This window comes from Delphinus delphis, chromosome 20 (genome assembly GCF_949987515.2).
Source record: "Delphinus delphis chromosome 20, mDelDel1.2, whole genome shotgun sequence".
NCBI classification, from domain to species: domain Eukaryota; kingdom Metazoa; phylum Chordata; class Mammalia; order Artiodactyla; family Delphinidae; genus Delphinus; species Delphinus delphis.
In genome coordinates, this window is record NC_082702.1 from 31,244,375 (window position 1) to 31,266,880 (window position 22,506).

General features: G+C 41.3%; 1 protein-coding gene across 1 annotated transcript in view; it reads left to right on the forward strand.

Annotated features, from left to right (window-relative positions):
* CES5A (carboxylesterase 5A) overlaps positions 1 to 22,506 on the forward strand; it is a 272,408-nt gene that overhangs the window by 153,011 nt on the left and 96,891 nt on the right. The window contains exon 3 of the mRNA XM_060000186.1: positions 20,656 to 20,786. The gene's annotated coding sequence lies outside the window, so the exon portion shown is untranslated. The remainder of the gene's footprint in view (positions 1 to 20,655; positions 20,787 to 22,506) is intronic.

Here is a 22,506-nt window from a genome sequence, read left to right on the forward strand (position 1 = left end):
CAAATAACTCAGTTTCGTTTCTTTTTATGGCTGAGTAATATTCCATTGTATATATGTGCCACATCTTCTTTATCCATTCATCTGTTGATGGACACTTAGGTTGCTTCCATGTCCTGGCTATTGTACATAGAGCTGCAATGAACATTGTGGTATATGACTCTTTTTGAATTATGGTTTCTCAGGGTATATGCCCAGTAGTGGGATTGCTGGGTTGTATGGTAGTTCTATTTGTAGTTTTTTAAGGAACCTCCATACTGTTCTCCATAGTGGCTGTATCAATTTACATTCCCACCAACAGTGCAAGAGGGTTGCCTTTTCTCCACACCCTCTCCAGCATTTATTGTTTCTAGATTTTTTTGATGATGGCCATTCTGACTGGTGTGAGGTGATACCTCACTGTAGTTTTGATTTGCATTTCTCTAATGATTAATGATGTTGAGCATTCTTCATCTGTTTGTTGGCAATCTGTATATCTTCTTTGGAGAAATGTCTATTTAGGTGTTCTGCCCATTTTTTGATTGGGTTGTCTGTTTTTTTGACATTGAGCTGTATGAGCTGCTTGTAAATTTTGGAGATTAATCCTTTGTCAGTTGCTTCATTTGCAAATGTTTTCTCCCATTCTGAGGGTTGTCTTTTCATCTTGTTTATGGTTTCCTTTGCTGTGCAAAAGCTTTTAAGTTTCATTAGGTCCCATTTGTTTATTTTTGTTTTTATTTCCATTGCTCTAGCAGGTGGGTCAAAAAGGATCTTGCTGTGATTTATGTCAAAGAGTGTTCTGCCTATATTTTCCTCTATGAGTTTTATAGTGTCTGGCTTTACATTTAGGTCTTTAATCCATTTTGAGTTTATTTTTGTGTATGGTGTGAGGGAGTGTTCTAATTTCATTCTTTTACATGTAACTGTCCAGTTTTCCCAGCACCACTTATTGAAGAGGCTGTCTTTTCTCCATTGTATATTCTTGCCTCCTTTATCAAAGATAAGGTGACCATATGTGTGTGGGTTTATCTCTGAGCTTTCTATCCTGTTCCATTGATCTATATTTCTGTTTTTGTGCCTGTACCATACTGTCTTGATCACTGTAGCTTTGTAGTGTAGTCTGAAGTCCGGGAGCCTGATTCCTCCAGCTCCGCTTTTCTTTCTCAATATTGCTTTGGCTGTTCAGGGTCTTTTGTGTTTCCATACAAATTGTGAAATTTTTTGTTCTAGTTCTGTGAAAAATGCCAGTGGTAGATTGATAGGGATTGCATTGAATCTTTAGAGTGCTTTGGGTAGTATAGTCATTTGCAGAATGTTGATTCTTCCAATCCAAGAATGTGATATATCTCTCCATCTGTTTGTATCATCTTTAATTTCTTTCATCAGTGTCTTACAGTTTTCTGCATATAGGTCTTTTGTCTCCTTAGGTTGGTTTATTCCTAGGTATTTTATTCTTTTTGTTGCAATGGTAAATGGGAGTGTTTCCTCAATTTCTCTTTGAGATTTTTCATCATTAGTGTATAGACATGCAAGATATTTCTATGCATTAATTTTGTATCCTGCTACTTTACCAAATTCATTGATTAGCTCTAGTAGTTTTCCGGTAGCATCTTTAGGATTCTCTATGTATAGTATCATGTCATCTGCAAACAGTGACAGCTTTACTTCTTCTTTTTGATTTGGATTCCTTTTATTTCTTTTTCTTCTCTAGTTGCTGTGGCTAAACCTTCCAAAACTATGTTGAATAATAGTGGTGAGAGTGGGCAACGTTGTCTTGTTCCTGATCTTAGTGGAAATGGTTTCAGTTTTTCACCATTGAGGATGATGTTGGCTGTGGGTTTGTCATATATGGCCTTTATTATGTTGAGGTAAGTTTCCTCTATGCCTACTTTCTGGAGGGTTTTTATCATAAATGGGTGTTGAATTTTGTCGAAAGCTTTTTCTGCATCTATTGAGGTGATCGTATGGTTTTTATTCTTCAATCTGTTAATATGGTGTATCACATTGACTGATTTGCATATATTGAAGAATCCTTGCATTCCTGGGATAAACCCCATTTGATCATGATCTGTGATCTTTTTAATTTGCTGTTGGATTCTGTTTGCTAGTATTTTGTTGAGGATTTTTGCATCTGTGTTCATCAGTGATATTGGCCTGTAGTTTTCTTTCTTTGTGACGTCTTTGTCTGGTTTTGGTATCAGGGTGATGGTGGCCTCTTAGTATGAGTTTCAGAGTGTTCCTCGCTCTGCTATATTTTGGAAGAGTTTGAGAAGGATGGGTGTTAGCTCTTCTCTAAATGTTTGATAGAATTCTCCTGTGAAGCCATCTGGTCCTGGGCTTTTGTTTGTTGGAAGATTTTTAATCATGGTTTCAATTTCAGTGCTTGTGATTGGTCTGTTTATATTTCCTGTTTCTTCCTGGTTCAGTCTTGGAAGGTTGTGCTTTCTAAGAATTTGTCCATTTCTTCCAGGTTGTCCATTTTATTGGCATATAGTTGCTTGCAGTAACCTCTCATGTTCCTTTGTATTTCTGCAGTGTCAGTTGTTACTTCTCCTTTTTCATTTCTAATTCTAATGATTTGAGTCTTCTCCCTTTTTTTCTTGATGAGTCTGGCTAATAGTTTATCAATTTTGTTTATCTTCTCAAAGAACCAGCTTTTAGTTTTACTGATCTTTGCTATTGTTTCCTTCATTTCTTTTTCATTTATTTCTGATCTGATCTTTATGATTTCTTTCCTTCTGCTTACTTGGGATTTTTTTTGTTCTTTCTCTAATTGCTTTAGGTGTAAGGTTAGGTTGTCTATTTGAGATGTTTCTTGTTTCTTAAGGTAGGATTGTATTGCTGTAAACCTCCCTCTTAGAACTGCTTTTGCTGCATCCCATAGGTTTTGGGTCATCGTGTTTTCATTGTCATTTGTTTCTAGGTTTTCTTATTTTTTCGGTACGCGGGCCTCTCACTGTTGTGGCCTCTCCCATTGTGGAGCACAGGCTCCGGACGCACAGGCTCAGTGGCCATGGCTCACAGGCCTAGTCGCTCCATAGCATGTGGGATCTTCCTGGACCGGGGCACGAACCCGTGTCCCCTGCATCGGCAGGTGGACTCTAAACCACTGCGCCACCAGGAAGCCCTGTTTCTAGGTATTTTTTGATTTCCTCTTTGATTTCTTCAGTGATCTCTTAGTTATTAAGTAATGTATTGTTTAACCTCCATGTGTTTGTATTTTTTACAGATTTTTTCCTGTAATTTATATCTAGTCTCATAGCATTGTGATCAGAAAAGATACTTGATACCATTTCAATTTTCTTAAATTTACCAAGGCTTGATTTGTGACCCAAGATATGATCTATCTTGGAGAATGTTCCATGAGCACTTGAGAAGAAAGTGTATTCTGTTGTTTTTGGGTGGAATGTCCTATAAATATCAACTAAGTCCATCTTGTTTAATGTATCATTTAAAGCTTGTGTTTCCTTATTTATTTTCTTTTTGGATGATCTGTCGATTGGTGATAGTGGGGTGTTAAAGTCCCGTACTATGATTGTGTTACTGTTGATTTCCCCTTTTGTGGCTGTTAGCATTTGCCTTATGTATTGAGGTGCTCCTATGTTGGGTGCGTAAATATTTACAATTGTTGTATCTTCTTCTTGGATCGATCCCTTGATCATTATGTAGTGTCCTTCTTTGTCTCTTATAATAGTCTTTGTTTTAAAGTCTATTTTGTCTGATATGAGAATTGCTACTCCAGCTTTCTTTTGATTTCCATTTGCATGGAATATCTTTTCCCATCCCCTTACTTTCAGTCTGTATGTGTCCCTAGGTCTGAAGTGGACCTCTTGTAGACAGCAATACATACAGGTCTTGTTTTTGTATCCATTCAGCCAGTCCATGTCTTTTGGTTGGAGCATTTAATCCATTTACATTTAAGGTAATTATTGATATGTATGTTCCTATTACCATTTTCTTAATTGTTTTGGGTTTGTTCTTGCTAGGTCTTTTCCTTCTCTTGTGTCTCCCGCCGAGAGAAGTTCCTTTAGCATTTGTTGTAATGCTGGTTTGGTGGTGCTGAGTTCTCTTAGCTTTTGCTTGTCTGTAAAGGTTTTAATTTCTCTGTCAAATCTGAATGAGATCCCTGCTGGGTAGAGTAATCTTGATTGTAGCTTTTTCCCTTTCATCACTTTAAATATGTCCTGCCATTCCTTTCTGGCTTGTAGTGTTTCTGCTGAAAGATCAGCTGTTAACCTTATGGGGGATTCCCTTGTATGTTATTTGTTCTTTTTCCCTTGCTGCTTTTAATATTTTTTCTTTATATTTAATTTTTGATAGTTTGATTAATATGTGTCTTGGCGTGTTTCTCCTTGGATTTTTCCTGTATGGACTCTCTGTGCTTTGTGGACTTGATTAACTATTTCCTTTCCCATATTAGGGAAGTTTTCAACTATAATCTCTTCAAATATTTCCTCAGCCCCTTTCTTTTTCTCTTCTTCTTCTGGAACCCCTATAATTCGAATGTTGGTACATTTAATGTTGTCCCAGAGGTCTCTGAGACTATCTTCAATTCTTTTCATTCTTTGTTCTTTATTCTGCTCTGCAGTAGTTATTTCCACTATTTTATCTTCCAGGTCACTTATCCCTTCTTCTGCCTCAGTTATTCTGCTATTGATTCCTTCTAGAGAATTTCTTTTTTGTGTGTGGTACATGGGCCTCTCACTGTTGTGGCCTCTCCCGTTTGGAGCACAGGCTCCAGGTGCGCAGGCTCAGCAGCCATGGCTCACAGGCCGAGCTGCTCCACGGCATGTGGGACCTTCCCGGACCGGGGCACGAACGCGTGTCCCCTGCATCGGCAGGCGGATTCTCAACCACTGCGCCACCAGGGAAGCCCCTTCTAGAGAACTTTTAATTTCATTTATTGTTTTGTTCATCACTGTTCATTTGCTCTTTATTTCTTCTAGGTCCTTGTTAAATGTTGCTTGTATTTTCTCCATTCTATTTCCAAGATTTTGGATCATCTTTACTGTCATTACTCTGAATTCTTTTTCAGGTAGACTGCCTATTTCCTCTTCATTTGTTTGGTCTGGTGGGTTTTTACCTTGCTGCTTCATCTGCTGTGTGTTTCCCTGTCTTATCATTTTGCTTAACTTACTGTGTTTGGGGTCTCCTTTTCACAGGCTGCAGGTTCGTAGTTCCCATTGTTTTTGGTGTCTGCCCCCTGTGGCTAAGGTTGGTTCAGTGGGTTGTGTAGGCTTCCCAGTGGGGGGGACTAGTGCCTGTGTTCTGGTGGATGAGGCTGGATCTTTTCTTTCTGGTGGGCAGGTCCATGTCCGGTGGTGTGTTTTGGGGTGTCTGTGACCTTATTATGATTTTAGGCAGCCTTTCTGCTAATGGGTGGGGTTGTGTTCCTGTCTTGCTAACTGTTTGGCCTAGGATGTCCAGCACTGTAGCTTGCTGGTCATTGAGTGGAGCTAGGTCTTGGCGTTGAGATGGATATCTCTGGGAGACTTTTTCCATTTGATATTACATGGAGCTGGGAGGTCTTTTGTGAACCAATGTCCTGAACTCGGCTCTCCCACCTCAGAGGCACAGACCTGACACCTGGCTGGAGCACCAAGACCCTGTCATCCACACGGCCAGGTATGTGGGGAGTTTCTTGCCTTTTGGGAGGTCTGAGGTCTTTTGCCAGTGTTCAGTAGGTGTTCTGTAGGACTTGTTCCACATGTAGATGTATTTCTGATGTATTTGTGGGGAGTAAGGTGATCTCCATGTCTTAATCTTCCGCCATCTTGAAGGTTTCCCTTAGCCACTATTTCTTGATTCTTGGAACTCTCTCTTGATTTTTGGGACAAGGCATTAGGCTGTCCTTCTTCTACATAGTTGTCTTTCCTCCAAACAAAGCCCTACCCTTGCTTACCCAAGTTCTCACCCATTCAAAGGAGAAAGGAAGAGACAGCTTTTGGACATACATCAGGGAATACATCAAAGTGAGGAATCCAAAGTAAACTTTGCTTGGATGACCCATTTCACCACTATTTCCCGCATGTCAGAACTGGTGAGGAGTGGGGGTCCTAGTTACACCCTTCATTTTTTTATTTTTTTCGGTACACGGGCATCTCACTGTTGTGGCCTCTCCCGTTGTGGAGCACAGGCTCCGGACGCGCAGGCTCAGCAGCCATGGCTCACGGGCCCAGCTGCTCCACGGCATGTGGGATCTACCTGGACCGGGGCCCGAACCCGTGTCCTCTGCATCGGCAGGCGGGCTCTCAACCACTGCGCCACCAGGGAAGCCCACACCCTTCATTTTTTCCTCTGAATCCTACCCGGTTACTTGGAAAGAGAAGAATGTGGTACGTGGTGCTAACTCTGCTGACACAGGTGAGGATGGCAACCCACAAAGATGGTGAAGGGAGCATCACTTCTGAAGCAGCCTGGGTAGACCATATCCTAGTGCTAACAAACGGTGCCCCTCTATTTTCACCTCAGCCCCTGAGGATTCCTTGTTGGTGTATAGGAAAGTGCATCTCAGTTTTGAAACCTGGGGATATTGTGACCTGTGTTGTTGTGAAGTTTCATGTGATCTTAAATAAAACTGCTACTGTTTCCTCAAATTAAAGAACTGAGAGTGCTCATTTTGTAAGTCAGTGAACTAGTAATTCATTTTATCAAGAACTTCATGACTTCTTGCTTATACACATGTTACTGGACTTAATTTGGGGTTACATCCTGATAAATCCATTGTAAGTTAAATATATCTTAAGTCAAAAATGCATTTAATATACCTCGGCTACCTTAAACGTGTTCAGAATGCTTATGTTAGCCTACAGTTGGGCAAAATCATCTAACACAAGCCTATTTCAAAATAAAGTGTTGACTAGCTCATGTAATTTATTGAACAATGTACTGAAAGTGGAAAGCAGAATGGTTGTCTGGGTGCAAAATGGTTGTAAGCAGGTGGATCATTTACCCTCATGATTGCGTGGCTGACTGGGAGCTGTGGCTTGCTGCCTCTGCCCAGCATTACGAGAAAGCACCCTACAGCATACCACTAGCCTGGGAAAAGATCAAAATTCAAAATTCGCCATCTGGTTTCTACTGAATGTGTATCGCTTTTGCAACCAATGTAAAGTCAAAAAACTCACAGGTTGGACCATCATAAATTGGGGATTGTCTGTAGTAAAACATAAGCTCTTAGTGAACCACTTAAATATTGACAAGAAGCTGCTTTTTCAACTCACTGAAGTAAGTTTATGGTGCAATGAAAAGAGGTTACACTACATTCCTGAAAAGGCAGAGAAGAAAATCTGATGAGAATGTCCCCTCTACTAGTGAATTGTGACAGTGTTTTATTCATGAGGCTAAATCTAAATGCATTACCTTTAAGCATGCAATAATGGAGCTTGACCTCCAGGATGAGATGTACAGGGAGAAACTTGGGATCATGGTCTCCACATGCCCTGGGGAAAAGTCAACTGTCTGGGAATCTGAGGTTTAATCTTACTCTCAGCCAAGCACTAAGTCATGCACTGCACCAGCCAAACACTGATGCCATTAGGACTTGGTCAGAATTCCATGGATGTGTTTAGAGTTGATGGCAGAAGTGTGAGTGTCAGATCCTACTTCACCCCTTTTCTCCCTTTCATGTAACATGTCTCTCTCCCTTAGAATCATGAAATATCATGATTAAAGCAACCTCAGAGATACTCTGCATTGTGCAGGTGGAGAAACTGAGGTTCAGCGAGGAATAGTGACTTACATGAGATTGCATTGCAAGTTACCAGAGGAGTTAGGAATCCAGGTCAGCTAATACTTTGGGGGCAATGCCTGTAATCCTTGTCTAGCTCCAACTTCAGCCCTCCCCTAGAGGCTGAAATGGGATTGATTCTTTCAGTCATTAACTCTGAGCTATTATCATGTTCTCCCACCTAATAGCATCTTCATGGGCCCATCATCAGTATTAATGGATGGTGAATGTGTGGACTTTGCTACAGCTCATAAATGCAATGGCGGCCACACTTTATACATAGAAAGATGGGCAGTTTGAATTCTTTGGGGATTTGTTTAGAGTTGATTCTTGCATTCTTAGGCTCTAGTCTCTCAGCAAAGCAATCAGTGACTGATCTGTGGCAGAGAACTTAGATCACATTGACCTTGGCCTTCAGGAACATATTGATAGTGTGGCTCAGAGGGCAGCCACCCTGGGAGACCTGCTCAAGGTCCAGGTCCCAAACTTCCCAACCAGCCCTATTGACCAGCATCCTCATTAGGGCTCCTTACCTTGTAATCAAACTGGAGGGCTTTCTTTTGCATCCCTTGCTTACTCCCTGCTGTCTTGATTCAGTGGCCTTGATCATATTATTCTCATTTTCTTCAATGCCCTTGCACCAGATATGCAAATATTCAAATCTTATCCACCTGGCCCATCTAAATTCAAGTAACTGTACCACTTTTATATAACATGTCAATGCCTTTGATGAAATACAGTTTTTACATGGCTGTTTCTGATGCCTTTGCTGTGCTCCTTGGCACCTGGCACAGTGCTGTATACAGACATGTTCTTCATTATGTGTAAGTTGGGTGAATGAATGAATGAATGATTAAAGAAATGATTGAGCAGAAAAGCAATCCTTCTGAGAATCTTTCACCAAATTGAGGACCACAGAAACTGAAGTTTTGTCATCCCACCTAAAAAAAAACTATTTAAAAATGTGCTCCTTATCTATTGCTACATTAAAAAACCACCGTCAAAATTGGTGTCTTAAAGCATCAAGTTATTATCTCTGTTGGTTATTATGTGGGCTGAATGATGTCAGCTGGGTGTTTTTTACTTGAGGTCTCACACAGTTTTAGTCCTATGCAGGCTGAGGTTGCGGTCATCTGCAGTCATCTGAAGGCTTGACAGGGCTGGATGTCCAGAATGGTGCACTCATCACGGCTGGCAGTTGGTGCTAGGTGCTAGACCATCTATACTTATTGAGTAGGCTGGACCATCTGCACTTAGCCTCTCCATGTGGCTTGGACTTCTTACAACATGGCAGCTGATTTCCAGAAGACAGCATCCTAAGGCTGAGAATTCCAAGAGAGCCAGGAGGAAGCTGCAAGGTTTCTTATGACCTGGTCTCAGAAACCCAGAATGTTATTTCCACTTTATTTTATTGGTCAAGCAAGTCAGTAAGGCCAGCCCAATTATAAGGAGTGGGAGTAGTGTGTGTGCAGAGAGGGAAAGCACTGACAGTGTCTGTCTTTGGAGACTATCCAGCTATTAAGCAAATATATTATCCCAGAGAGCAACCTACCTCTATGAGCACCTTCCTTCATCAGGTTAACTACCGCACTGCTAAACTCTGGGGACAGCTTCAATACTAGGAAATATTTTGGAAAGGTAGGTGGCAGGAAGAATGAGAGGGAGAAGTCAGGAATTTGTGATAATGGTTAAGGAATCAGTCCTGGGAGAGATAATACAGGGTATAAAATGAGGATATTAGGGAGAGGGTATTGGGGGGGCGGTGAGTGCTGAAGAAAAATGTTGCCTACTTCCTTTACTGGCTCCATGTATGCTGGGGGTGGGTTGGAGAGAAATGCAAGCACAGTTGATAAAAGTATTGCAAAATGTATTTATTTATTATTTAAATCACATGTAATTATAATGAAGATTATTTTTAAAGATTTATAAAAGCACCCATAATCCCACCAACTGGACACAATGGTGTTCGTTTTTCTTTCCAGTCTTAATTCCTCCTTATGTATGTTTTACATCGCTGTTGTCATCCTGCTTTGGGAATGGGTTCTATACTTTTCATCCAGACTCATTGTATAAATCCTTCTCCATGTTAGCTGCTGTCTTTGCCTGCATTGTTTTTGGTTGTGGTTTTTTTAAATTTTTATTGGAGTATAGTTGATTTACAATGTTGTGTTAGTTTCAGGTGTACAGCAAAGTGAATCAGTTATACATATACGTATATCCACTCTTTTTTAGATTCTTTTCCCATATAGGCTATTAAAGAGTATTGAGTAGAGTTCCCTGTGCTATTGTTTTAGAGGCTGTATCCCATTCCAGCTGAGGGAGATTTGTTATGGGCCAATGAACTGAACATGATTAGCAAGGGTGACTCAGGTCTCTTGTGGTCCTGTCACCCATTGGTGAATAGGTAAGGCTCCAGGGAAGCTGAACCTGGCACCTCCAGGCTCTGGGGGGCTATCTGTGACCTGGCTTCCCTACTTGGGATGAAGCCCTAGGGGTGCTTCATAAATGTTTGTAGCTGCCAGCAGGAAATACCCTTCCTTTAAGTGGGGACGCAAGCCAAGTATTTTCCTCCTCTCTTCAGCCTTGCAAGGAGCTGCTGGTTTCTTAAATCAGTTAAGCTAGAGCACAAAAGTTTAGATTTCTCATCTCTTACAAAGGTTTCCATTTCTTCTGGAAAGGGGATTTAATTTTACTGCTGTAGCAATTTTTCGCCACAAGAATCTGCTTACTTCTCTTCCTGATACTGAGATGCCAGGCTTGGCACATTCTGGGCAGGTAGAGGGCATCCCCCTCCAGCTACAATGCCCTCTGCTCTCCACCCACTTAAATCCCATTTCACATCATTTCATGTCCTCCTTGAAGCCATCCTTGGCCTTTCACACCCACACCCAGGTTTCTGACATCTTAAAACATTTACTATTTACTCATAGTCACATTCTCCTAGAGGGCAGCATGATGTCATAAACAGACCCTGGATTGGAAAGCAAGATACTTCAAATCTTGTCCCATTGCTAACCATCTGTGTGACCTCAGCTAAGTCTTTGCACCTCCCCCCACCCCCACCCCCGGGCTTTAGCTGCTCCAATTTTAAAATGAGGGGGCTGATCCTCATTCTTCCTTCCAGCTATGATTCTAATCTGAGTCTTTTGACCTTTGAGGTCTCTCTTGTGTGGAAATTTGGTCAATTCATGCTCATTCTTCCCAATGACCCTGAGTCTTCCTGATCATCAGACATCATCTGAACATCATCTGCTGAAATGAGTATTGTTATTGAAAATATGAGTCTCTTCCACAATTTGCCTCTTGCCCTTCCCCTTGCTTATCTCCTTTTTATCCAGTAAGTAGAATTCAGGCCCTGTTCTTTCTTTCCTTTGAAGCTATCAGTCTGATTATGATAAAGTACAACAAATGGAAACATACTTTTTGAAGGCCGTACTTGAAACACTAATGCAACATGCCACAGACCAATCCCAACAGAATGCCCACAAACCAATTCCATTCTCCTTTGATGACGCAGAGATGCAAGGCAAGAACTACTTCTCTAAGAGGGAGAAGTGATTAGCTGGAGGGCAGCCAAGTCCCAGCCTTCTCTGTCACCAGAGCATGAAGGCCCATTGCAAGGACAAAGGATCCATCCTGGAAGCCCATGTTTGCTTCGCCCAAAATTGCTGAAGATTTAGTTGTGATAAAAACGGTTATAGGAACAATGCTGAAGGAGATGGACATGATTTGGCTTAAAATCAGAAAAAGTCAGAGAGCTTTCTGAGGCTGTTTTTATGTCCTAAAGTATGATGTTGTGTGGAGAAGCCACCATCTGGTTAGCCAGAAGCCACCAAGTGATAGAACCTTCATAATATCCAGTCAAAACCACAACCTGCCTTTATGATTTACATCCACTGTATTCCCTCATCCTTCCACCCGAGGCACATACCTTACAGTCCTCTGCCTCTGGGCTGTCCCTCATATTCTTCTCTCTGCTTGGGATGCACTGGCCCATATCATCCTTATTAACATTCTATTCACTGTTTGGGGCAAAAAGGCGCTTAAACAGTGCCTCTGCTATGGGCTTTGGAGTCTGAATGACTTGGGTTTAAATCCCAGCTCTTCTACTTCTAGGGCAGGCTACTTCTCTTAGCCTCAATTTTCTCGGTTGTAAAATGGGGCTAATAATATACCAGCCTTGCAGGGCTATTGTGAAGATTTTTTGAGGTATCAGAAGGCTTGCAGCACTGAACATAGTTCCTGACATACCGCAGGGGCCCAATGAGTAGCATTAACTATTATTTCCCATATGTATACCTTTTGGGGGCAGTAATGTAGTACTATATTTATGTAGCTATATAACTCATCCCACTGCTCGATAGAAACTTCTTGAAGGTAGGAATTATTTGGCACTCCTGTGTATCACATTCTGTGCCAAGCACAAAGCTTTGGACAGAGTAGATTCTTAATATGTTTTGTTCAGATGAATTAAATATGCCACTTTACCTGCCTTTTCCTCTTGGCAATACCCAACAAAGACAGGTGAAAGTCAAAATTGAAAAAACAGGGCAAGAAATAATTCCTGTCTACATTTTTAGGCCACATCCTCTGAGGTTCAGCTTTGGGGTCTTGCCTCTTCAACTGTAAATTCCTGGGAGTGGGGAGGGGATTGAGACCATGACCTTTTATGTGTGCTTTTGGTATTTAGTGCTCTGCAGGGCACTTGCTGAATATTTAAGTGTTGCTATTCATGATAAAAGCTTGAAGAGTGACAGATTGAGGAGCAGAAAGACAATTTGGTAATGGATTTTATCTCAGATAAATGCAGGAGAAAGTCTGCTTAAGGGTTGTAATTGTCCTAACAATTCTAGCCAGTTCTGAAATTCTGTTCTCTCACAAATGAAGCTCTGGGGTTTCTGGGTTTAATTTTTGTCATGAGCCCCTAGGCACCATTCCTGACAGTGGAGGGAGAGGCCTGGTGTTTGGGCAGCCCTTCTCCTGGAGTACCAATGTAAGATCCTTTGGGCAAGAATTATCTACATTTTTCTTAGGAATCATTCAGGCTGTAAGGAAGCTGTCACCCAGACTGACTTCGGGTTCCCTGTTGGTGACCCTGGCAAGATAAATAAAGCTTTGGGCTCAGCAGAGGCAGTGTAACACAGTGGTTAAGAGCATGGACACTGGAGCCAGACTTTCTGGGTTTACATCCCCGCTCCTACCCTTGCTTGCTTGTGACCTTACACAAGTTATTCAATTTCATCAAGCCTCAGTGTCCCCATCTGTCAGATGGGTATGTGATAGTAAAAGTGTCTACCTCATAGGGTTGTTATGTGGATCAAAGGTGTTGGAGTACATAAATTACCTAGAACGACACCTAAAATGTAGTAAGTGCTCTGTAAGTGTTGGCTATTGTTATTTTTGAACCATAAGGGTTGTTCTCCCAAATCATATGAAAAGTTGTGTATCATGTGCTTCTTTTGTACCTCAGCTTGGCTGATCCTCATCCCTGTGTTGTGAGGTGAGCCCAGAGGTGGGCAGGGGAAACTTCTGCTCCAGACAGGAGACAAAGGGAGCTGTGGCAGCAAGGATGACATAAGGGGGACAGATATGGAGATATATAGGAGGAGTCATGGTAGTTACATGTGAAGCTAAGGGACAGGGAGGATCCAGGAGTGGCTCCCAGGTGACTGAGACACAGGATCTGTTGGTGGTGACACCATAGGAAGAGAGGTTCACATGGGGAGGCTGGGCTTGAGAAACCAGTAGAAGATTGGGATAGCAGGTGGTGATGTCTAAAAAGTGTTGCAAATGTGACTCTGGGAGTTGGGAGAGAGGTCCAAATAGAGCTATAGATTTAGGGGTCACCAGTGTTTGCAGTAAATGCCACAAGAACCAGTAAGATCCTTCAGACAGCTTGCAGCCAACTGTCCAGTGTCTAGATCAGGGCTGGATAATAAATATTTTAGGCTTTGCAGGCTATATGATCTTTATTGTAAGTACTTAACTCTGCCATTTTGGCTTGAAAGCCACCATGGACGATACATAAGTGAATGGATGTGGCTGTGTTCCAACACAACTTTATTTCCAAAAACCCATGGGTCATAATTTGCCCCCAACCTGCTCCAGACCATCATCTCACACATAGTAAGTATACAACAAATATTTGTTGGCTTAATCTACCTGCTCCAGAAATTGTCTGAAGTCAAGATTTTTTAAAATAATTAAATTTCTAAGAATTTAAACTCTTGTTAGTAATACATCAAGATACTCACAAAATCAAGTAGAAGAGAGGATGTTTGGATTTCTGCTGCCATCCATAAAATAAGAAGCCCTGAATCAGAGATGTGCCATTGAATTTCAAAGTATACAGCCGGAAACCTGCTCTGAACCTAGGTCCTAGGCCCTCAGCCAAGTATGATAAATCAGACTGGTGAATTATAGGGCCAGGCGATGAGAGAACCATTGGATGTTAAACCCCTGAGGACCAGGGCTGGTGGGGAAGGTGAGAGTCCTGACTTCTCGGAGAGCTCTCAGGTATCCTGGGTGGCACGCTCATCAGGCCCGGGAAATTGATTGCAAATGTGTTAAATAATTAAGAAACTGCCCACAAGTATTTGTAGCTAAATTACAAAGAAGCAGATGTAGGAGGAAATGGGAGGAAATCAAAAAGAAGATGAAGAATTGAAGCCATGTAAGTGAGTAGGCATTTTGCACTCAGGGAAATAGTCATAGAAAACTTGCGGGAGAGAGAGAGAGAGAGATTGAGACCCCAACCCTTCCCTCCAAACAATAGGGAGATATAGCAGGTTATAAGTAGTAGTCAAAACAGACAACACAAGGACTGAGGGGTTCAGCCACTAAATCATGGCTGAAGCATACAGAAGGTGTTCCGCCTCCTTCGTGTCTTATACTTTTGGCTGTTGGATCAAACTCCCAAAGTCCGTCTCTTGCTTTTGAAGACTGAAGCTGCGCAACTCAATTCCCTGGCCACCTTCCTGGGGACGATTCTGGGGTCTTGGATATCAAGTAAAGGGAGAAAGCCTAGAGAAGAGGCTAGTATTTGACCACAGGTTGTGAATGGCTCCTTTATCTGTTTCCAAAAAAGAATGTGTGAGAGTGAAGAAACCCACAGCTCCTGGGCAGTCGGTGTGGCTCTGAGCTAGAGTGTGGTCTGTGGCTGTAGTGATGGAAGCAGCTGTGTGCCAAATTTGATGCATATGTGCATATATGCACACATGCATTTATAGACACATTCACATGCATGTGTACATGTATGTGTGTATATACACATGTATATATGTATATTGTGTATGTGTGTGTATACATGGACAAGTATTTTTTAAATGCGTAAATGGGTTGCTAACACAAATGTCCTGCACTACCTGAATCTGTCCATCTCTGATTTCAGGCAATGAGAGTTCAAGTACAGTGAGTGCAGGGGAGCCAGGGATTCTGCATTTGGTTCCTGAGTGTGAATAGTTAGTGCTTGTATAGCAAGGGGTCAAAAGGAATACCAGATTTTAAAAATCAAGATCTATATATTTTTAATTTAGAGATTAAAAACATCTGTATTTCTGAACCCACTCTCCCGCATGGCAGCATCTTCTGGAGCCGAGCAGGGGCTCGGCTTCAGCCTCAGCCTGCACTCTCCAGTCTGCATGGGCCTGTCTGGCCTGCTTCTTGGGGTGGCAGTATCTGCTTGCCCTGAAGGCTTTGTGATTAGTCCCTTGGCTTCCATGCTCAAGCCTATCTTCTCCACTTTGCCTTCAAACTGTTCTTTCTGGAACGTAATTTCAATCAGACCACATCTTGCCCAAGGCTCCCCAGTCCCTAAGGCAAAGCCAGAGCTCCTGCCTGATATACAGAGCTCTCCTCTCCATCACCCACCACAGCCTCCTCCTTCCCTTTCATTTCTCAAACTTCCTGCCACCATCTCTACACTCCAACAACACACAGCCCTCAACTCTTCTAGAAAGTGCCCTGCTCTCTCATCAGACCATTGCACATGCTTTCCACCAACCCAAACTCCTGGTGGATTTCTGCTTATGCTTCAAGACCCAGCTCATTTGCTACCTTCTGTGTGAAAGCTCACCTGATCTCTGCCCCCTCCCCCTTGCTCCCACAGTCCTCTGCTGATGCTTCTTTAGTATGCTACTTATTGCGACATTGTAATCGTCTGGGCATGGATTTGGGCGTTATATCTAGATTCGAATCCTAGCTCTTCGGCTTTCTGCTGTGTGGCTTTTAACAAGTTATATTAACTTCTTTGGGCCTCAGTCTTATGATCTGCAAAATATGGCTTTTAAGACCTATCACAGGATTGTTGGGAGGTCTGTGTGTAATTTAAGTGTGTCAAAGGTCTTAATTAGCACAGTGCCTAGGACAGAGTAATTACTGAATAAATTTTAGCTTTTCTTTTCTTTCTTCTCCTCTTGACCTTGAGCTCGCAGGGATCAGGAACATGACTTGAATATCTTGGTAACCCAGGTGCCTAACTTGTGTCTATAGTGTGGTTCCAATATTTTATGTTGTTGATGAAAACACAACCCAGTGGATAGTAGGAGATCAGTGCCTGTTTGGTTGAATGGTGTGGTGGTTTGAATTATTGGTCCCAAATTTTTACACCCCTGTAGCAGACATCCATACCTTTGCCATGGCTTCATGATGGACAGAGTGAAATTCTCCATTTCTTGACTCTGGGATTGTCCACCTAACTTTTTGGCCATTGGGAAGTTAAAGGATGTGATTCAAGAAGAGGCTTGAAATGTCTTGGGTGACTGGGCTTACCCTCTTTTGTGCTTCCTCCATTGCCATAAGGAAGACATGCCCCAGAGGCTGGTCCCAGAAGAGTGAGAACTATGTGAAACAGACCTGAATCTAATCCATGGCCTGGAGTCAAACGTAGCTGAACCTAGTCTAGAACAGCCAAACTCTAGCCACTCTCTTACCTACTAAGTTATATGGTGGTCTTTTACATAGGAAAAGCTGGAGTTACACATGCTCAGAAAGAGGAAAAGAACTGATTACTACTGTCTAGCTTTTGTGATCTGGTTTTAAGGACTAGTCATACAAACATGAAACAATACATCATGAAAATTTAGGGAGCGGCATTGCTGAAATATGGGAGTGAGGTTGATGACGAAAAAAATACGTTGAAACTCAAGTCATATGAAGGGTTATGGCTGAGCTCTTCTGCTTGAATTTTATATCCAGACCTGAATGAAGAAAAGTCCTCTAACAGCCGGAGTGAGGAGGGGCCCTCGTCTGATTGCCCATTTCATGGGCATGGACTCTTAGAATCCTCTCACTGGGAGAGATTTCCAGAGTTCATCTGGCCCAGCTTCTTGTCCCCTGCACAAATGTATTCTGTGGCATCCTGATGGAAGCTGATCCAAATTTAGTCACTTACGTGCTGTGTGATCTTAGATAACTACAAAAAAATGTTGGAGTCAGACAGACTTGGTTTTAAATCCTAGCATTGTGACCTTAAGAATTTACTCATTTTTGGATCTTTCATCTCCACTTGAAAATAGAGATAATGAGAATGCCTACCTCACAGAGCTATTGGGAGCGTTAACTAGACAAAAAATGGCACATTCATCACAGCACCTGGCATCAAATGCAATGGCTCCCTTCCTGCTTTGGACCAGAACAGAATACACCAACCTTCTGCTATACGAAAGCCTTCTGACGTCTCTATAAAGAGGGGGTGGGGGAGAACCAAGCTGAGCTCCAACTGGGCCCTACCATGGTCCAATCCACATGCTGAGCCTGCTGGCCTGAATCAGTTGTCTCCTTCCCAGCTCACTTGATGGGGCATTTCAATTTTAAATTGTCAGTTGTCAGCACATTTGAATGTCCTGGGACTAGCAAAACATCAGAGGCAATTATTGACTGTTTCATTGATTTAATCAGATAGTTTTGCACAAATTGTAATCCATAAAATTCCGGGCTTCTTGTAGTCATCCATAAGCAGAGTTCCATTGTAACTTAAAATGGAAATTACCCGTCATCCCTATAAGGTGGGATCTAGAAAAGCAGAGATGGATCAGTGTGAGCTACGATGCATGTAGAAAATGGGGGAGGGGATGGTTCAGAGACCAGAGAGCAAGTTCTAAATGAGCTGGACTGTGCATCTGAATGAGAAGAGAAGACAGAAAAGGAGGTTGGGGGCAGGTCAGGAACACCTTGAATAACAAGGAGTTTGACCTTTGTAGGCATTAGGAAACCATTGAAAGTTTTTGAGCAAGAAAATGACATGGCCAGAGCTTTGCTTCAGGGAGATAACTCTGGCAAGAAGGAGGGAATGGATTGGTTTGGTAGGGGGCGGTAAAACTAGAGACGGAAGAATATTTAGGAGTCTATTGCAAGAGTCAACTGGACAAGCGGTGATAAAAGTTGTGCTTGGGTCCTGGAAAATAGAGAACAAATATGAGACATATTGCAGTGAAAAATCTACAGGGCTTATTGACTGACCAGGAAAGGCAAAGAGAGAGGGAAAGATGACTCAGGTTTTAAGCCCAGGGAAAGTGACTGAGTTATCTAATTTAACATGCAGGATGTGGAGCATACCTAGCGTCACCAGGTTTTTCTCATTTATGCTTAATGCGTATATATGTGTATATATAGTTCCATGTATATATAGAACAGTATAAAATAAATCAATAGCCCGTTACACACACACACACACACACACACACACACACACACACACTCTATTCCAATTCAATATTCATTTGCTTTAAGTGTATGTAATTATGGATATTGTGAAATCAGGGTATAAGGCTTTCTAACTTCATCTGAGAAATTACAGTTTTCATACTGACAGTGTAGGGATTATATTTTAGGATTTTGAAACTATTGTTAGTCCTACTGATAATAGTAGCTTGCAGTTGACTGAGTACTTATGTGCCAATGCTTTTCACACATCACTTCACTTGTCCTCACAACAGTCTGTGAAATGGACTCTGTTAAGGGTCTCCCCAAGCCGCACCCAACTCCATCTCTCCTTGCTTCCCACAGTAAAGGCTGGCCTCCTTTGCAATAGGAGTAGCCACATAATGCAGGTCTACACAAGGAAAACGTAAATGACATCTGCTTGGAATGTTCTAGGTCAGACAGTGGCCTCCTGATAACAGTATAAAAGGAGACTGAGTTGGCACTTCCTCTGTCCCCATATTACCAGCTTGAACATGGTATATATGCTTAAAACAGACAGCCATTTGTGACCATAGGTGACACACATGTAGATGAAAAGCCAGTGGCTCAGGAGATCAGAAGACAAAACTGTGTGACCTCAGTGGTACTGTTGAGCCACCAAACCAGCCTTGGAACCACTATATCTAGGCTTCTTGATAAGTGAGACAATAGATATCTGCAATGTTCAAGCCACCATTGATTGTTTTTCTGTTATTTACAGACATATGCACCCTGATGTTCAGTACTTGTCTGGGCCCAAGCCAGGAAATGGTGGAGCTGGAAATCAAACCCAGGTCCTTCTGACTCCAAAGCCATACTATTAGCTGTCACACATCCTCCCTTCCAATACCCATACGGAACAACGTGAAGGGCTTATTTTGTTGTATGTGATGGATACATCTGCCGTATTTTCCATGGTCTCCATTGCTTACTTCTTCCTCCACAGTTTTCACTGTCTCTTAAGTGTCAGACACTGAGTGAAACCATAGGAGTTAGTAAGATGATTATGATTGAATCCCTGTCCTCAAGTTCATGATATAGAGGAGGGGTTGGCAAGCTATGGCCCACGGGCCCAGTTTGGCCCACTCCCTGTTCTTGTACAACCTGCAAGCTAGGAGTGGTTTTTATATTGTCAAATGGTTGAAAGAAAATCAAAAGAAGGGTATTTCATGACCTGTAAAAATTACATGAAACTCAAATTCAAGTTTAGTGTTCATAAATACAATTATATTAAAATACAGCCAGGCCCATTTGTTTAGGTATTACCTATGGCTTCAACTGCAGAGTTGAATAGTTGCAACAGAGATCATATGGCCTGCAAAACCTAAAATATTTAGTACCTGGCCCTTTACAGAAAAACTTTGCTGATCCTTGGTCTGGAGGAGTGGGGGCATCTAGAGAGGGATTAGGTAAATGAACAACTCATTCCAGGTAAGGGAAAGGGAAGAGATGTATACTTGAAGTACTTAGAAAAATTTCCCAAAGTAACAGAAGAATTCAAAGCTCTGAGTCTTATTGCTAGACTTTTCCCATTTAAAGATAGATTCTAAAAGAGGTTGGAGGTGGGGGTGGACCAGGATGTCTGTCAGGGTAACTTACCTTTGTCTAATGTCTTTCGTTACTTGTCATTCCTTAGACACAGGACCCTGTGCTCCAGTAGGTTTGAACTCCACCCAAATGGAGAGAACGATGATGAATTCTTTTAATACACACTATAAAATTACCTTGGAAAAAATTAATTTAATTAAAAAAATTTTTTTTAAATTTTAATTAATTTAAAAAATTAATTAAAAAAAATTTAATTAAGGCCCTCAGAGCCTCCACATATTGGCTTTTGCCTGAAACTCTTACGCTGGAGATTTTTGTAAGCACGTGAGCCATTCCTCTTGAATCCTAGTTCCTGTCAAGCAGGTCCTGCTAACCTCAGGGACACCACATACCTTGGACGCATCCCTGCGTTGGTGGAAAAAGACCTTTCCATGAACCTAACTCTAAAAATCAATAGAACTGTTTAATTTTCTTTCTTTTTTTTCCTCAAAGAAAGTGGCAGGACATCTCTTGCAATAATAATGGTGCTTGTTGTTGGCACATAATCACACAACTGATCACTTTTCTGTCCATTTTGATTCTGACTCTGAAAATAGCCGTGACCCAAATAATTTGATCATAATGAAAATTGGTGAAACTATGTAAAAGTACACTTCTGATGTACTAACAAAAGAGACTTTTGAGCTCAATGAACTCATACCCTTTTTGTCTTTATTTTACAGATGAGGACACTGAACTTAGTGAGAAAGGCAGCTAATCAATGGCAGATCATGTATGCTTTCCAGTTACCATGAAAATGAAGACCGAGGCTACCTGGCACCTTCGTCAATCACATGTGTGGTTTAGAGGCGGGGTGAGTCTATAATTTGTTATCAAAACTGAAATACTTTGGCTCAACAGGCATAAAGCAAAACTGTTCACCAAGACCAACAGTCACCCTATATGTAGGTAAGGCAGGTGCAGTAGGTCATGTAGACCTTTGGGCTCATTCTTTTTTTTTAATTTTTATTTTATATTGGAGTATAGTTGATTTACAATGTTGTGTTCATTGTAGGTGTATAGCAAAGTGATTCAATTATGTATATACATATATCCATTCTTTTTCAGATTCTTTTCCTGTATAGGTTATTACAGAATATTGAGTAGAGTTCCCTGTGCTATACAGTAGGTCCTTGTTGATTATCTATTTTACGTATAATAGTGTATATGTGTTAATCCCAAACTCCTAATTTATCCCTCCCCTCACCTTTCCCCTTTGGTAACCATAAGTTTGTTTTCAAAGTCTGTAAGTCTGTTTCTGTTTTGTAAATTAGTTCATTTGTATCATATTTTTTAGATTCTACATATAAGTGATATATTAGTCTTTCTCTCTCTTACTTAGTATGATAATCTCTAAGTCCATCCATGTTGCTGCAAATGGCATTATTTCATTCTTTTTTATGGCTGAGTGATATTCCATTGTATATATGTACCACATCTTCTTTATCCATTCCTCTGTTGATGGACATTTAGGTTGCTTCCGTGTCTTGGCTATTGTAAATAGTGCTGCAATGAACACTGGGGTGCATGTATCTTTTCAAATAATGTTTTTCTCCAGATATATGCCCAGGAGTAGGATTGCTGGATCGTATGGCAACTCTATTTTTAGTTTTTTAAGGAACCTCCATACTGTTCTCCATAGTGGTTGTACCAATTTACATTCCCACCAATAGGAGGAGGGTTCCCTTTTCTCCACACCCTTTCCAGCGTTTATTGTTTGTGGACTCATTCTGATAATCAGGTGTGTCTCTAAAATTTACATCTGTTTCCTGACTTGTATCTCTAGTCCTTTGGATCTTGTAACCTTTGCACTCGATGAGGGCCAGGCCCCTGGAACAGCTTCTTAGTAGAGATCCAGTCCTGGTTTCTCCCACTGATTACTGGTTTTATGTGTATCCAGAGCTTCGGCAATGGAGAAGTCAGGAGCTGGATCAAAGAGGAGAATGTGGGTGTGACAGGTGCTCCTACAATGACACAACGATTCTCTCTTTCCAAGGTTCAGATTCCTGTCTTCATGTTCTGGTAGAATGTTTTCAAACAGGACTAGTGGTTGGTTCTAGACAAACCAGCATAGGATATCCAGGCAGAGGAAGAAAGAGAATGAAGATTTTTTTCTTGACATTGAGTGTGTGTTTTGTTGGGTTTTGTTTTTAGAAAAGAGTAGCAGTTAATCAATGCTTATTGATTATCAATGGTGGCCTCATCTCTGAGCTATGTGGAAAAGCTAAGAAACGTGACAGGGAAAGGAAGAGAAAATACAATTATTCCATTATTGCTTACGGTGAAGAATTAATTAAGGAAAAAGAGAGCTAAGGGCATTAAAATAATACTGTACTTGTAAAGGCAGCTGTTAGAACAAAAATACAAATCTTCCTAAATATCAGAATAAGAAGACACAAAATAACTATAGACTACATAATGAAAGATTTAAAAAATAAAACTATTCAACAGCAACATAGTGCAAATAATATGATAGTACAAAGACCAAGCATATTTGACCTGTTATTAGAGTAATTTTTAAAAATAAATTTATT